The sequence below is a fragment of the Dreissena polymorpha genome, chromosome 13 (genome assembly GCF_020536995.1).
Source record: "Dreissena polymorpha isolate Duluth1 chromosome 13, UMN_Dpol_1.0, whole genome shotgun sequence".
In the NCBI taxonomy this organism is placed as follows: domain Eukaryota; kingdom Metazoa; phylum Mollusca; class Bivalvia; order Myida; family Dreissenidae; genus Dreissena; species Dreissena polymorpha.
In genome coordinates this window covers 75,355,395-75,373,981 of record NC_068367.1, presented here as the reverse complement: position 1 = coordinate 75,373,981, position 18,587 = coordinate 75,355,395, and the positions used below count along the sequence as shown (strand labels likewise).

The 18,587-nt window shown below is 36.8% G+C and overlaps 1 long non-coding RNA gene across 1 annotated transcript; it reads left to right on the top strand.

Moving 5' to 3' along the window:
- The first annotated feature begins 10,688 nt into the window (after positions 1-10,688).
- On the top strand, positions 10,689-17,251 carry LOC127856274 (uncharacterized). Its single transcript, XR_008037935.1, has 3 exons — positions 10,689-10,824; positions 14,724-14,795; positions 15,026-17,251. It is a non-coding gene; the product is annotated as an uncharacterized LOC127856274 (long non-coding RNA).
- The last annotated feature ends 1,336 nt before the right edge of the window (positions 17,252-18,587 follow it).

The window sequence follows — 18,587 nt, the reverse complement described above, 5'->3', positions numbered from 1 at the left end:
GCGGCCTTCGGGTTTTAATTTATCAGGCCATAACTCGAACATTACCAAGAGGATTTATAAGAAAATTCTTACGTAAATATATTGCATTGAAAGAACTTGCAGAGATCTATAACTTTTTACTATAATAATTTGCATGACTATTGCGCGTTTTAATTGTTTAAGGATCGACTGTATTACAGAACAAATGTAACTACGTTTTGAACCATGTAAAGCTGCTAGTTCCGCTGATATAATAGCTACATACTATGTTATGACCATGTTTGCACATCACCATCCACACGCGATTACAGCAATATGTTGTGTTATTATTATTCTTAAGTATCACGTAAATCTTTTTACACCGTGATTCTTAACAGTCTCTGCAATACACATATTCCTCACGTGATACTGAATCACAAATCATTAATCAGATAAGAACGCACGGTTATTGTCAAATCATTCGTGCCCTTCAGTAACAAAACGTATAAACCGCACATTTAGATTATAGCAATTCATAGCCCCATTTTGTTGACTTAGCTGGAATATAGTTAAAACGTATTATATTATATTAGAAAGCATGTGTGTATTGACTTTTGATTCACTCAATTCACATTACCGATTTAACGTCTACGCACATGTTGTTTGTTAAATAATCTTTCTCCATTATGTTGACTCGATAGAATTTTAAAAGCTGCACTTTTGCAATCAAAATAATCGGTGAGATGTTGAAATCGAATCTAAGACAAACAAAACGCGCTGCTCGCAAATTTACACACATTTATTTGTTAAATATTTTAACATAATACTTATTGCTTATTCCTTAATTACAAATATATATAACACATATAATAACCTTTACCTTAAGGACATACAATCGCAAAAACTGCTGTAAAGGGGCCTTTTCACAGATTTTGGCATGTTTTGAAGTTTGTCATTAAATGCTTTACATTGATAAATGTAAACATTAAATTTTAAAAGCTCCAGTAAAAAATCAAAAATAACATTTAAAAAAGGAAATAAAAGTAGCCCGAAGCAGGCTCGAACCAGTGACCCCCGGAATCCTGAAGTAAAAACGCATTAGTCAACTGAGCTATCCTGCAACGCATGCATAAGATGCGTATTTATACGTTATATAAGCAATCTTTGTAGTTTCACAAATTTAAACGACAACAACAGAACTCTCCAAATTATTCAATCGTTTCGCGTTGCAACGCTTTATAATTTTTAGGTTTTTAAATCGTCAAAAGGTGCATATAATGGCTATACTAGACAATGGCAAATGTTCAGTAATACTGTTTCCTAGCAAATATCATAACTTAACCGAAAATTTGCGAATTTGAAACAACTTTTTTCAATTTTGTCAATTTACCAAACCGTGAAAAGATCCCTTTAAACGAAAAGTGTGGACAGTTTCTGATTATTTTTCTTTAAAAAGTAAAAGACAGCAAAATTGTCGTGTTCCGAACAAATCAATGCAAATTGGTAAGATACACAATTGTTTTCATTATAAAAAATACATTGTTTTCATGTCCTCACAATATCAAACAGTACATCTATTATAACTGACTGTTTTCAGTTGTGTTATTGTTTTAAACAGCCAGTCCTAAGTCTTCACCTATGCTGCACTAACGTAAGACATTCATGCTCATCTGACCTTGACCGTTATCGGAATGCCGACGCGCTGCTTCGATCCATTCTTACGCTTTATCGCTCGCTATTTAAAAGCCTACGGTTCACTGGGGGCTGACGACAAAAGCTTTCTTGCTAAAACTTTGTTAATTTATGCCTTTACCTAATGTATACCTTAGACACGTATCATTTTGTATTTTTGGGCTGTTGTGAAAAATTAAATACAAATTAATAGGAACTGCTGATTATCCGGAACTGGTTGACAAACTGTACATATGACATATGTCGTTTTGGCATTGAAAATATGTCGTTTAAGCCAGGAAAAATCCTTAAACATGGTGGCATCTGAGTAGATTGTGTAATTCTGCTGAGAGATTTCCTACTACTTTTTGTTGTTGTTGTTGTTGTCTGGGGGCTGTATCCGTTTACTTCGGATCAATCCTCTAAGTAGAATTCTTCTTGAGGATAGCTTGAATCATTGTTATTCGCACAATGCACATATATACAGTTCCCGAAACAAATCTTATGTACATTTTTTTCATTCTCATTAATTAGTTAATTCTTTTAAATTAATTGAGTGTAAATTCATATAATTTTTGGCTTACTTGGTCATGCAAAAACCCCTAAAAGTATAAAGAGGACCTTTTTTGAGGGGAGATACATAGTATACCCACTATATTGCTACTGAAAGTTGGCCTGTTCGAGATGAGATGATGCGCTCACAGTAGATCTGTGACCATCTCTCGACATCAGTCTTCTTCTTTTTCGTTAGGTTGATGTGTTGCTGTAATGATACATGAGTGCAGTCTAATATGGTCTGTATGAGTATGTTCTTTTGCAACGAATGGCAGCAAACTCCTCGCTTCGTATATCTGTATGAGTTTTGCATGTCAATAGTAGATGCTCCCTGGTTTCCTCACCCATATTGCACAGCTTGCAGGTAGCAGATACCTCGTTCCGATTGAATCGGGCTGTATTACATTGCAGAATATAGGTTCCTGTAACGAGCCGGGCTTTGAGTTCAGCTCTCCTGACCTCATGTGGTTTTGGATCGGTTTATGCCCAAAGATTGTGTGGGTGTCCAATAAGTGGAGATTGCACTTGTATGTACTTTGCAATAGATTGTATTGATAGCTCATCCTTCCATGTGCTCTCCCAGTAGTCTGTTGTTGCATTTCTGAATGTGGTCTTCCATTGATGTTTTGACGGGGGATTCTGTAGTAAGTCTTCCGATGGAGGGAGATTGTATTTATGCAGGATTTCACGTATACTTGTTGAAAATGAGTTACGATCTGGATTTGACATTGCCAGTTGGCGGTGCAAGACTTGATGTTCAACCGATCCTGGTAAACGTGCAATGTTCAAGAAAAGTGCCATGCGATTTCTCTCAATGACCAACTCTATTGGTTCGGCCCCTATCAGGGTATATAAAGCTGCGTTCGATGATCTCTCTGGCAAGCCCTGTAGATGTCGAAGTATCTTTCTTTGAAAGGCTTCTAGTTTCCGAAGATTTGTGGATGAAAGCACCTGTACTTCTATACCATATAGGAACCGCGGGATGACATACATTTTCCAGACATGAAAAGATACCTTTGGTGATAGTCCTCTTCTGGCATGTAGTCCTGGCCCTAAGGCTGTGCTATCTTGATTCTTACATCCGGGTCAGCTGTATTATTAGCAGTGCGGTCAATTCCGAGGTGCTTGACAGATGTAACTGTAGCTATAGGTGCACCATCTAGAGTTACTTCTATTAAATGCTTGCATCCCAGCGTGAGAAGCTCTGATTTATCCGGGTTTATCTTCACAAGTTGTCGCTTGGTGTTGTACTCGACAATATCTAGCATGGCCTGGAGTTCTTCCTAGGTGTTTGCAAGGAGAGCCGTGTCGTCAGCACATGTTGTTGTCGCTACACGTATATCGCCTATGAAGGCCCCCAAGCCACTGTTTCCAATAGTGTTCAGTGATTGTGGTACACCTTGTAGAGAGTTGTAGACAGTTGCGCCCCTTGTTTAGTACCTTGTTTCAGAATGAAGGCATTCGACGAATCACCATCCTAATTGACTCTTACTGTTGATTCCCTGTAGAGGTTGCGTAGAAGTATCCACAGTGGACCTTTTACGCCTAAGTGGTACAGTTTGTTGAAAAGAATACTATGGTTCACCCGATCGAAGGCCTTTTGAGCGTCTAGTGTAGCTAACATAAGTGGTTTGTGTGTCTCATGATGGTGTTCCATTGCCTCAGAGACTATAACGGCCGCGTTCATCGAAGAACTTTTTGCAGTGAATACCCGCTGCATTTGGTTTTGTTGAGGGTCAAAAATGTTATCTACCCTTATCTTCAAAATGATTTCAAGGATTTTTGCACAAATGTCCGAGACTACGATCCCTCTATAGTCACCAGGCAAAAGTTTGTCCTTACCCTTTTTGTGTATAGGGGTCAATGTTCCACATTTTAGAGAAGGTGGTAGTCTAGTTCCGTAAATATTGAGTTAATGATGTCGGCTATAGTCGAAGAAATTTCTTCTTTCGCATATTTAAAAAGTTCGGCTGAGATACCATTTGCGTATGCAGCTTTTCCGGTATTAAGAAGGTTTATTGCTATGTTGACATCATGTACAGTTACTGGGTCTATATTTTCCCCGCTTTCCTTGATAATTTCTTCAATGATATTATTCTGTTCTTCAGCTAAAGATACCTTGTCATTTTCCCCATAATTGTCTTCATCTGGAGTCGCCAGTTTCTCAAAGTGACATTTCCATGCATTCAAGATGTTTTCTGAACCTGTTATATCTTCACCGTCCACCTTAAGAAGTTGTATTCGGTCATTCATAGATTGCCTTTGATTTTTTACCAGTTTATGAAAGAGTTTGGTGTTAGTCTCCCAAGTTTCCATAATTTCAGTTATATGTGTCTTCTTCTGACGAGCATATGCCTGGCGCTGTTGTTGCCTTAGTAGTTTTCTCTTACGTTTAATTTCTTCTTCCGTTATTGTGCAGGTCTTATTTGTGTCTTTCCATTTTTTTAAATAAATCCTTTGCTTCTTTCCACGTATGTGTGATTTGCTTATTCCAGAAACTTTGTCCTGATCGTTTCAATCTTTGGAGTTTACTATAATTTGGTATGGTTTTTCCCGCTGTAGTATGGAGTGTATCAGTGAGATATTTAAGCTTTGATGCAACAGAGTTGTTGTCTACTTCACTATCTTTTTGTTTTAATTCACAGGCCATTGCTATTGCCGATTTATATGTGTCCTTATCACATTTGGATCAGTTTGTTCTGCACATTACCTTATTTTGTTTAGCTTTCACTTTGTATTTTACTAATGTAGTGTTCAATGATAACGATATTGGAACATGATCTGAACAGTTCTTTGGTTTCATTTCATGCGTTTCTATCTTGTTAATGTCTGGGAGATGGTGCTCATTAAACAGGAAATAATCTATCTGTGATTGCGATTTTCCGTTATGATGGAAGAAGGTGTATTTTGAGCTTTGTTTCGGTGTTGGGGTTAGGCCTGCATCTTGTATGAAGTTTTGGAAAAGTAAGTCCCTAGTTGTATTTCTTGTTATGGAAGCATTCATGTCTCCACATATAATTATGTTGTGTGTGTGTCTGTATGTTTCCAGAATTTCAGAAATTTCGGAAGTCATGCTCATATATTCTTCATTTGCCTTATTCAAATCTTTATCGCTTTTATTGTGGGCTTTATTCAGCTTCTTTGTATTTGTAGATGGCATGTAATTATTCACGAGACATATTGGGTTCCTATTTGTTTCTATTTCAAGAATAATAATTATGTCGCTCCCTTTCTCGCATACTTTCACGCACGAGTTGATCTCCTTTCTCCAGAACACACATACACCCCCGTATCCTCTAATAAGGTTGTAATCCATTCTTGGGTCGTTATCGTCAACGCTCTTACAGAACACTTCGAAGTCTTCATGAATACCATTTAAGATGTGTTTGTCGAAGTTAAGAGGCCAATGTTCCTGGCAGCATAAAATGTCATGTGCTTGTAATAAGTCCCTTAAATAAACCTGATTTCCTTTAACGTTCTGTATATTTACAGTACCTATCTTTTATAATGTTTCCGATCCACTAGCGTTGAGGCTCGGCCCCTTCCTAAAAAATGAAGGTGTTGTACCTTTCTCTGGTGCTGCATATTAGGAGCGCCATTTAGAAGCTGTATACTAGATGTGACAGTCGGAGGCTGCCTACTAGAGGTGACATTCGGTGGCTGCATGCCACAGTTGACATATGGAGGCTGCATACCAGAGTTGACATTTGGAGGCTGCATACCAGAGGCGGTATTTGGTAGCTGCATACTAGGATTGACACTTGGAGGCTGCATACCAGAGGCGAAATTTGGAGGCTGCATACCAGAGGCGACATTTGGAGGCTGCATACCAGAGTTGACATTTGGAGGCTGCATACCAGAGTTGACATTTGTAGGCTGCATATCAGAGGCGACATTTTGTGGCTGCATACCAGAGGCGATATTTGGAGGCTGCATACCAGAGTTGACAATTGGAGGCTGCATACCAGAGGCGACATTTGGTAGCTGCATATCAGAGTTGACAATTGGAGGCTGCATACCAGTACAGACATTTTGTGGTTGCATACCAGAGGCGACATTTGGAGGCTGCATACCAGAGCAGACACTTGGTGGCTGCATACCAGAGTTGACGTTTGGCAGCTGCATACCAAACCGGACATTTGGAAGCTGCATACCAGCGCCGACATTTGGGGGCTTCATACAAGAGTTGACATTCGGAGGCTGCATACCAGAAACAACATTTGGAGGCTTCATACCAGAGGCGACATTTGGAGGCTGCGTACCAGAGGGAACATTTGGTGGCTGCATACCAGAGTTAACATTTGGAGGCTGCATATCAGAAGCGACATTTCGAGGCTGCATACCAGAGTTGACATTTGCAGGCTGCATACGAGGATTGACATTTGGTGGCCGCATTCTAGAGTTGACATTTGGAGACTGCGTCCCAGGAGCGACATTTGGAGGCTACATACCATAGGCGGCATTTGGTGGCTGCATACCAGAGGCGACATTTGGAGGCTGCATACCAGAGGCGACATTTGGTGGCTGCATACCAGAGGCGACATTTGGAAGCTGCATAACAGAGTTGACATTTGGCAGCTGCATACCAGAGGCGACATTTGGAGACTGCATACCAGAGGCGACATTTGGATGCTGCAACCCAGAATTGACATTTGGAGGCTGCATATTAGAGGCGACATTTGGAGGCTGCATACCAGAGGCGACATTTGGAGGCTGCATACCAGAGGCGACATTCGGAAGCTGCATACCAGAGGCGACATTTGGAGGCTGCATACCAGTGGCGACATTTGGAGACTGCATACCAGAGTTGACATTTGGAGGCTGCATACCAGAGGCGACATTTGGAAACTGCATACCAGAGGCGACATTTGGCGGCTACATACCAGAGGCGACATTTGGAGGCTGCATACCAGAGGCGACATTTGGAGGCTGCATACCAGAGGCGACATGTGGAGGCTGCATACCAGAGTTGACATTTGGAGGCTGCATACCAGAGGCGACATCTGGAGACTGCATACCAGAGGCGACATTTGGCGGCTGCATACCAAAGTTGACATTTGGAGGCTGCAAACCAGAGGCGACATTTGGTGGTTGAATACTAGGATTGACATTTGGAGGCTGCATACCAGAGTTGACATCTGGAAACTGCATAATAGAAGCGACCATTTGAGGCTGCATCCCAAGGTTAACATTTGTAGGCTGTATACTAGATGTGACATTGTGCGGCTGCATACCAAAAGCGGCGTTTGGAGACTGCATACTAAAGATGAGGTTTGGGTGTTGCGTACATGGAGGGGTTTTTTGCTGCAAACTAGAAGTGGCATCTAAACATTGTGTTCTAGAATAGAAGATTCGATTTCCGGAAGCGACTCGTGTTATCTGCATTCCATTGTTTACGCCATGCAGACCCTGTGGAAAGGAGCAAGTTCTGTGTAGCATCTGCATACCCAGAGGATGCTGTGTGTGTTGTATACCATTGATCAACCATGGGATTGATTGCGCCTGGTGGGTGGTATGAGCTCTAAGTTGGAATGGGAGTGTGGGTCTCTCTTTATGTTGTATAGGTGCTTTTGTTGGTAGAGTGACATTTAATTGCTGGGTGTATCTTACTGGTTTGTGATACATTAAGGACGGGTGTGGCACATACTGTGTTGTAGGCTGCGGAACTATTGACGGTTGTGGCACATACTGTGTTGTAGGCTGCGATACTATTGACGGTTGTGGCACATACTGTGTTGTAGGCTGCGGTACTATTGACGGTTGTGGCACATACTGTGTTGTAGGCTGTGATACTATTGACGGTTGTGGCACATACTGTGTTGTCGGCTGCGGTGCTATTGACGGTTGTGGCACATACTGTGTTGTAGGCTGCGGTACTATTAACGGTTGTGGCACATACTGTGTTGTATGCTGCGGTACTATTGAGGGAGCTGGTTGCAGAACATATGGTTGAGGAACCCACTGCTGGCCGGCTGAATTCTGTGCTGCCTCGTACATGTGTGGAGCCATACTATGCGGTTCATTGATTTGGGAAAATATGTTTGACTGTATTCCAGACGACCGAAACTGGATTAATTCTTTTTGAAGTTCAAGTATTTGTATCTGGAACTTTAAATTCTGAGTTCCCAGATGATGTTGTAGCTTGATGTCGTTTATATACAGTCTATGAATAATGTTTTGATGTGAATTTAACAAGTTTACGCTTTTGTCTGGGATATTATAGCCTGACGCATCATTCTGTATATTGGTTGCTATTGGAGCTTGTGAATATTCAGGATTTCGATTATGGTCCCCGTTCTTTGAGTTATGTCTTAATAATACCACTGTGTTCTGCAGGTCCTGATTCTCAGTTTCAAGCATTTGGATTCGAGCTTAGCATAAAGCAAGTTGTTGCTGAGCTTGTTCAAGATTAGCTTTTGCAGTTTGCTTCTTGGGTATAATGTTTACTTTGGCTGCGTTCGAACTGTTTTCAATGTTTCCAATTTATGGGGTGTCATCATTTACACCTAGGGTATTTTCATTCACTTTCATTTGCAAGGATTTTCTGGAGATTACCAAGAATGTCCTTGTAACCTCATTGTTTGCATTTTCCCGTGGCCCATGATTTCTTACACTTTCGTTTTTATTACTTTATACCTCGTTTGGTTCAATTTCAGTGATTCTGATATGAGGAAAAGTCATTGCAGGGCTTTTAGTGTTACTTTCTGAGACTATACAGATATTATTATTGTTTACTTATCATTGGTTCAGCAACTTTGTCTTGTGGTGGGGCGTGGTGTTCTGTTACTATTTGAATATCTGGTGTAGTGACATCAGGGTTTCTACTGTCTCTTCCTGTTTCTTCTGTCTCATTCAGTTTGGACGTACTATCTGTGTGGTCACTTCTGTTGGAAAAAGAGGTTCATTTTCTTGTGCATTTTGAAAGTAAATTATGCTATCATCAGCATTTAAAAGTGATGTATCCTGATTAGGAGTACCTGTGTCATTATGGACCATGAACTCATTCAATGAGAAGTCAGACTGGTTAAGACGATCATCTTTTCTCTCAGACTCCATGAATTTACAGTAGTGGCAGATATACTCATTTTCATTATTATCTATTCCTTTCAGACATGCTTTGTGAGACCAGTCTCCGCAAAACAGGCAGACAACACATTCTGTACCTGCAGTTTCCTGTTTACAAACCGGACAGCAGAGTTCTGTTTCCTCCTCGTAGGATTCTTCGTCTTCCAACGATCTGCCAGTCATCCCGCCATGCTGTTGAGACTGTCAACAGATCCAGTCCAATAGCGTGCTGGCAGGACCAGAGCTCCCGCCATTGTTTTAGGGCTTGTGTCATCACCTTGTGATCCAGTCTCGATCTGCAATAGTACTTGTTCAGAACATGTGCTACAATTATTATCCATGGAGATAATGCTTTGTAGATGTGTTGGTTCAGTTGATCAATTAATGCTAAATTTCTCAATACTTCTCGTATTTTAGGAAAGTCTTCTTCAACAAAGAGTTCATACTTGTACCCATTTACATCAATTTTGTTGTTTGTGTTGAAGAAATTTATTCTATAAAGCTGCCAGCCACCAGATTTCCATTTTACTGATAATGCCTGTTCCACATTGGCCTTTGTTTTAAGACCTTTAACTGTAGTAGAGCTATTAATTTCTTGAATAGTATAAGTGTCAGATTTATTGTAGTAGTCATAAGTTTCCCTTTTCAGAAGTTCATAGGCGGCAGAGGATAATTTTTCAATTACAAAGGTTTCGCTTTTGTCTTGTACGTTTATTGGTTTCTGCGACTTACTTGTACCGAGAGCTTTCTTCTGTAACGCTGTTTGGTGACCTGCTTCGAGTCTGGTATGTATACGTCATTCGGGATTCGACCTCTCTGTGACCGTCTAATATGCATTGAGGGTACATCTAATGCCTGGCCACCAACCATTTCTGCAGTAATATCTGATACATGTAGATGGGTAGACTGTAGATAAGTAGCAATATAATGATGGAGAGTGGGTAGAGCTAAAAGTGACCAGATAAGATACTTACGATATTTACAAGGACAGAACAATTTACCATTTAAGAGTAACTATGGGCTCGTAATAAAATCATATACTCTTTTTGCATAAAAACTCATGAAATATATTCAAAACACATTTAAAACATTAGTACTTATGGTCCTCTATGATTATGTACAAATTAAGAGTTCACAAAAAAAATCAAAATGGCGAATTTCTTTGTTCCACACGACATGCCACGATGCTTCACTTTAAAACCGAGTTTATGTATTTTTTTTCTGTTCGCAATAACTGCTCACTCGAACAAAAAACGTATGTATGTACAGTATTCTAATGAACATTCACTTATAAAACTAAATAGGATCGATAAAACTGTTTAAAACTGTTTAAAAATGCTAAAAACACTTTGTGCATAAAAACTAAACACGTCCCTCCACCACGGTGCACCGGAAACCTACTGCATCGTAACCCTTTGTAAAATATCAGTGGAAGTTAAACTGCCCCAAATTTTAACGACGTCACGTATTTATGTGCACAGACGATTGTTGTCTTTTTCAATTGTAAAAAAACACACATCAATTTTGAAGTTATATGCATTTGACAACTGACAGCAACGCATCTGCAATTATTTTGTAAGTATATAGACGTCAAATAAGCAAACTACATGGTTTCGGCGTGTTGACTTGCATTTCCGTGTGAAATAAGCGGTTAAAGTGTTTTCCATGAAATGTCAATCATTATCATAGTTGCAATTACTCCTATAAATATGAGGTCGATTTACATCGACCTCATATCGTTTAACGTTATTTTGCAATAGCATCGTTCCGACATGAATTCATGTCGGAAGCTTTAACGGCATCAAATTCATATAACAGCACAGAATAATCATGCAATAAATTATTAAACATAAAATATAAACATTATTTTACTAATTGCATTAGAAAAATGTTTATACAAACTTACAAGTAATGATAGTCCAGACCTTAAAACACTACCACTGTTCAAATTCCATATTGTTGCCATATAGCACTGTGTAAATTGAAAGTTGCATAATGTTACCTCATTGGTCGGTTATAAATACATTGTTTCTCTATATATAGTATTCGATTTAGACGAAAATAATAATTTACTTGGAATGTCATATTAGATTTCCATTAAAACTTTGATCTTGCTGTGTGTGTTTATGGACGTTATTAATTATGTTATACTTATTTTTGTATTTCATTAAGAATTAGAACGTGTAGCCCTTTTTGTTAACTGTTTTTAGCAAACGATTCGCGGCTTAATAAGACACGGAAAATAGTTAAAGCGACACTTTCATTTAAAGGTTTAATGTGAACAATATTAAGTGAAACCTTTTTTGGTATTAATATATTTTATTGACATGTTAAATTCGATACTTGAAAAGGTGTTTAGTCTTTAAAAAGATGTCGCTGATATTGTTAATTTCAATAACTGTTAATATGCTTAATGTTGTGTAAGAAATTGAATAGTTTCACTGAGTTTCCTTTAATGACAAATGTAAAATCTTGTTAACAATCAAGAAGTCAAATTAATCTTTATGAATTTCGGTAAGAACGTTCTTTGTAATGTTACATCAGCTCAGTTAAAAATGGTTCCGGTCTGTTAATTGTTTTTTCACTAAGCCACCACTTTGTCTTAACATTGATAGTATTTGACAATTAGACTATTTGGCATTATACAAAAAACTGGAAACTTCATCTGTAATAAAAACAAGTCGTTAAAGAAGTATCTTATGCGCATAGGTTGTCATTTATATTTATTGTACACTGTTACATTCATGTGGGGACTATGTGCTGATCGGCTAATATAAATAAATGCATATTACATAAATGTATAAATATTTATGTCGGAAATTAAAATCTTAGTTGAACAGAGAATAATTAACAGGGTGCGAAATTAAATAACATGAGTCGCGAAAAGCCTCGCGAATTCTGTAAAAATATATCGCTGCAAGAATTCTATGAATATTTCAATACTTAAAATTCTGAGGCTGACGATAACGTAAACAACGACGAAATTGACAGATATTTACGGCAGTTTGATAATAAAAAAAATCCAATCAGCTGTTATCCGGATCTAGACAAGCCAATTCCCGAAGAAGAAATAATTAAAGTTACAAGGCATTTAAATAATAATCAGACAGCCTAAAACGATAATATTAATTAAGAATATTTAAAACAAGACTATTGTCAAGCAATATGGTCCCCTATCGGTGAAACTCCACCATTGTCAGAATTGTTTTTATTTGTTGTCATAGAATGTTTGACGTAGGAACAAAATGAAATGACGTGCATAATCTCCATATTGTAATCTGTCCATGTTTCAAGTTTCATGAAAAAAATATGAAGAACTTTTAAAATTATCGCAGGATCCAGAAAAGTGGGACAGACTTACTGACTGACAGACAGACTCACGGACACAGAGCGCAAACCATAAGTCCCCTCCGGTTTCACCTGTAGGTGGCAATAAACAGTGCATATTATAGTCGAACCATTAGTATTATAATTTAATTTTTATTTTTAATACGAAACAATTTCCAGCAAGCTGGTCAACGGGAGTTATTATTCTATAATATATAAACGGGGACATAGTTCTGATTCAAAAACTTTAGAGGCATCACGTTGTTAAGCTTTTTTGCGACACTATTTACCGGTGTGATAAACGAACGCTGCTATGTCGATTACCGGATGGCCTACAACCTTATAAATCGAGGACAGCTATAGCATAATAAGATTTTATTGGGAATCGAAGGCAAGATAATTTCACTTATCCGCTCTATGTATAGCTAGGTCAAAGTTCAAGTAAAACACATGTGCTCGCTTTCGGACCTTTTTAGAAGCATTGTCGGTCTATTACAGCGCCGATCATGTTTTCCTTATTTATAAATGATATAGATTTTAATTTGCAAAACGGAATAAACGCCGGAATAACGTCTTCATTGGTCTATTTATTTACTCCTTACTTTTTGCGGATGCTGTTGTCATTTTCTCAAAAACTAAAGAAGGGCTCCAGGAATTGTCGAATACAGTAATCTAGAACCACTTTGCAATTTATGGAATTTAACTTGTAATATAGACAAAACAAAAATAATGGTTTTCCATAAAGGGGGCGCGCTAATCAACAAACAAAAATCGACCTTCACAGGAAAAGACCTTGAAAGAGTTAGCAATTTTAACTACCTAGGTATTGTTATGTCAAGTTTGGCTTATTTATGAATTCCCTTTTTGTATTACACAAGATATGGAAGTGGCAATAAATGTTATATGAAAGCTGTTTGATGCATATGTCCTGTCAATAATTATTAATTAATTATAATTGGGAAGTTTGGGGATTTATTGCGGCAACTAATATTGAACATATGCATAGAAAGTTCTGTAAAAGACTGTTTTGTGTATAACTGTCAACAAATTAAATGTCACTCTATGCTAAACAACGGGCTCTAAATATACGCTCCGTGGCTGAACTTGGTCGACTTCCTTTATACATTGGTAGATAACTTAGAATTGTTAAATATTTTTTAAACTTCATCAAAAGAAACAAGATATTGTATCTTTACAACTGTCATTAGTATGCAAAGATTATAAATTGAAACACAATAAAACACTTTTTAATGGTCCTTTAAAGTTCGCAAAATTTAAACCAAACAGGTTTTGAAGTTGTATTGTTGTTTCCTGAGTCAGTTGTAATTGAAAGTTTTATTCCTTTGTTAAAGGCTATGGTCAGGGATCAGTATGTATCTGAGTGGAGAGTTAATGTTGATTCATCAACTTTATTACTATTTTATGAAGAAATCAAACCTGTATTTAAAATATATGTTTATTTAGATGTCATTTACTATAAAAACATAGAAACATAATTGCTAAAATATGTCTATCGTCACATAATTTGTTAATTATAGATAACAGGCATGATAAGATTATCAGAAATGAAGAATTTATACGATTATATTCTTAACGATTTAGAAAACGAATATCTCTTAATACTTGTCCATTTTTTGGAGAAGAAAGATCCAAATACATATCGAACCACTATTCAATAAGACCAAGTATGCATTTTTTTTTTAAACTTATAAATGGTAATAAAAAAGTGACCCTTCGGAAGTTAGCAATTTACTGTAATACATGCTTTACGAAAAGAAATATTTTTCTTTAACTTTACATTTATAATTGCTATTTATTTACCGTTTAATATGAAGTGAATGAACCGTGTTTTTGCATGTTAACGCCGATTTTTGTTACCATGTACAGTTTATTATGAAATGATTGTGAAACAAATTTTCCCACAGTTTTTGTTAATATTTAGTTTAAATACTCATTTAGTGTTTATATAAATACGCAAGACTCTCACGCACAATTTATAATAATCATAATTACTATTTTTCTCGCACGTATGAATGTTTTATATTGATCATGATGAGCTTTAAAATGTTTCAGTGAAACAAATATTTGTTCTGTTCTGCAAATACGATTTTTGAGAAGAAAGTGATTGACAGCTGGCATCATTTCAGATCAAAGGAAATTCAATATACAATGTTGTGCAAGGTGACATGCGAAATGACCATTGATGTCGGGCAAGAAAGGTTAGTGTTTGTCGCAGTACACCAGCGTGAATGTGATGTAGGTGTGTTGCTTAGTGTTTAAAACATCATCCATGCAAGTTTGACAGCCCTATATTAAGTTTTAATTTATTTTGTAGACGAAACTAAATAATAACATACAAGGTATCATTTTGTTGAAAGTTGCATTCACAGTTTTTCATAAGTCTATTTAAATGCCTTATATGTATTTTTACACAGTTTTGTGATTACAGAAACAGTTTAATAAACATCATGCAGAAATCCATTAACACTGATGTCCCAACAGGAAGCCTTGTCAGTATTTTGTTAAATTAGTCCATTTGAATAATGACGTCACACAGGTGTGCAGACATGGATTTTTTGTGCTCCTGAAACTGTGTAAAAATCGATTTTATCAAGAATTCAATTAGAATTTTTGGATTAGAATAAAGCCAGTAGACTAATCGTGATGTCTCCAAAGAAAAATAAAGCAAAAAACGTTAACAAAAGTGCAAAAAGGCAAAGAAAAGAAAAACCATATCACCAATTGAAGCCGCCAAAAAAAGCTCGGGATTATCGCACGAAAATACCGGCAAAACCGGTTTCGACGTAAACACTGTCTACAATACATGCGATACGAACAATGTAAGTAAACGAATAAATTTAACCAAAACACCAACAGCTTTCAATTTTGACAACACGAGCTTACAAGAGGCTATTTGGAATATGAACATGAACTTTAATACAGGAACACCGCTTTTTAACAACAAGTTTGGATCTCCACTGTAATTTAGCAGCCTCAATCAACCATGTCAACCATTTCAAAACATCATGAACCCCCCGCCGTGGGCCACAGGATTGATAGACGATATAAAATCAATCCAACAGCAAGTATCAAAAATAGACAAAATCGAAGAATAAGTGAACAAAATCACCCTCAAAGAAGAGCAACTAGAAATCCAATTAAGAACAATGGAAACCAGCTTCAACTTTATAAATGAACAGTTTGAAGAAACAAAATCAAAACTGAAAAAATCGGAAGAGTAGATTAGAATGTTCAATGAAAAGTCAAATAAATTTGAAAACACAATCCAAAATTATCAAGCGAAAATAAATCAAATAGAAGAATCCACTGACAAAATTGGAATTTCATAGTTTAAGAGAAAAGCTACTATTTCATGGGATTAAAGAAATATCATCAAATCAAGAAAATTGTGAAGAGATCGTTCAGAAATTTATCAAAGATGTACTGCAGATTGACAAAAAATATCGGACTCGATAGAGTCCACCGTATTGGAAAAGCTACACCTGGAAAGACGAGGCCAATCGTGGCTAAATTCCACCACTACGCAGACCGCGAAATCGTACGCAAAGCTTCAATTGACAAAAACTACGATTTAAGGGCTTTACAACAGGGCGTTGGGATACAGCAAACGGGGATCACACTCGAAAAACGACGGACCAAGCAACACTTAGCCGACCGAGAACGAGCAGATGGCAAAACAACCAAATGGGCCTGATCCAGGCTTCTAGTCAAAGGACAAGACGGCACTTATCGAGAAATTACAAATTAGGACAATGGGAAGTTAAAAATAATTTCGTGGAATGTTAATGGACTTGTGCGAAAACTTAGTGATATTGACTTTCTGGACTATATTAATCAATACGATATAATTTCATTAAGTAAAACATGGACCAACAAATAAGAGTGCAAAATTTAAATATCCAAAACTTTAAAAACATAACATATTTATGGACATAAATCTTATGGAGTAAAAAAAGGCCGACAAGCCGGAGGAATCTCTGTTTTATATTAAACCTCTTTAAAAGATAAAATATCAATCGTTAAAGTAAATGATTTTGGAATAATATGGTTGAAAAAAGATGGCAAACTGTTAAATTTTGATAAAGATGTGTATATTTGTTGCACTTACACACCACCACCAAATTCAAAAGTCTTGAGAGATGTAGATTTTGATTTTTTCGAAGAAATTGACACTAATATAGAACAATATGGCACCTTAGGATACACTTTTATTGTAGAAGATTTAAGTTCAAGAACTGGCTTATTATCTGATGTATAAGAATACAATATACATTTGGATGATTATAACAACGTTAAAACCAATTCAAATGAACCAAATTTTGGACACATTCAATATTTGAAAGGCCATACGGGGAAGATGAATATTCAATGATTCCATGAATTATTGACAACGTACACTGGGCCCTACCGTTACTAAAAGTACTAAGGAAAGGTTGATGAAATACGGAGACCGTGTTCTTAAATCGACAACATTAACCCAGTAGTGCATTGCTGTTTTGTCTGTGACAAGCCCTTGTTTAATGTTAAAATGTGGGAACATAAATATTATAATAAGTTGAAATGCATTCACCTTATTATATTTACTAAGTATAAATGTTTATTCTTTACAGCGATACATGTGCTGTCTTTTACTTTCACGAAAGAAAAAATGATCAGAAACTGTCCACACTTTTAGTTTAAAGCACTTTTTGCGATTGTATGTCCTTAAGGTAAAGGTTATTATATGTGTTATATATATTTGTAATTAAGAAATAAGCTATAATTATTACGTTAAAATATTTAACAAATAAATGTGTGTAAATTTACGAGCAGCGCATTTTGTTTGTATTTTGATTGCAAAAGAACAGCTTTTAAAATTCTTTAGAGTCAACATAATGGAGAAAGATTATTTAACAAACAACATGTGCGTAGACGTTAAATCGGTAATGTGAATTGAGTGTATCAAAAGTCAATACAAACATGCTTTCTAATATAATATAATGCGTTTTCACTATATTCCAGGTAAGTCAACAAAATGGGGCTATGAATTGCTATAATCTAGTTGTGCGGTTTATACGTTTTGTTACTGAAGGGCACGAATGATTTGACAATAACCGTGCGTTCTTATCTGAACCATAAAGACATTGACTGTTTACTGGCTTTGTCAGTTTAGGCTTATGAGATTAATGATTTGTGATTCAGCTCTTTCTATTGAAGAGTGTATATAATAGATATCATGCTAATCATTAGTTTACGACACAGCACGAAATGCGATCCCAATAGCTCAATCTGTGCTTTGCATATGATGTGTGAATTTTATTTTTAACTCACCTGCGCAGGTTGCGTTTTGGGTATCGCCTTTCGTCGTGTGTCGTTAACTTTTAAATCAAACGACATATCCTCCTCAACACCTAAACATACTGTCATAAAACTTCATAGGTAAGGTCCTTTGGTGACCTTTTAAATGGTTAAAATCGTCCCGGTGTGCCCCATATGTACATTACCAGAGCGACAAACAAACATTTCATAGACATGGATGACCCTGGATTCCGCTTTTGTCTTAAAACTTCACTAATGTAAAAAATGAAGGTACGCAACTTCACTCGCTGGTTAATATTTTTCTGAAGTTATAGACCGGTAACAAAAATACTTTTTAAGACACCCGCAACACAAGTTAAAACAAACTTGTTTATTTCCGAAAATGTATGTATGACGCATACACCCGGTTGTAAATAAAATATCCTAACCTTAACAAAAGAGGAGCGAAAGTGTGAAAGGTTTCAGCCCTCTTCTAGTTATTCTTCTTTGAGTTACGGGAGACACAAGTTAAATATGTTTTTTGTTTGAAGGTGCGCAAGTTTACATGCTGGCTAACAAAAGGAACTCTTCTTCAGTGTCTCGCGGCACAAATTTATAAAACGGGTCCATAACTCTTATTGTGTCGAGAACCTGCTAACCAATCTATAAAAGTGCGAGAGTGAACATATGGTTAATATGTTTGTAAAGTAAAA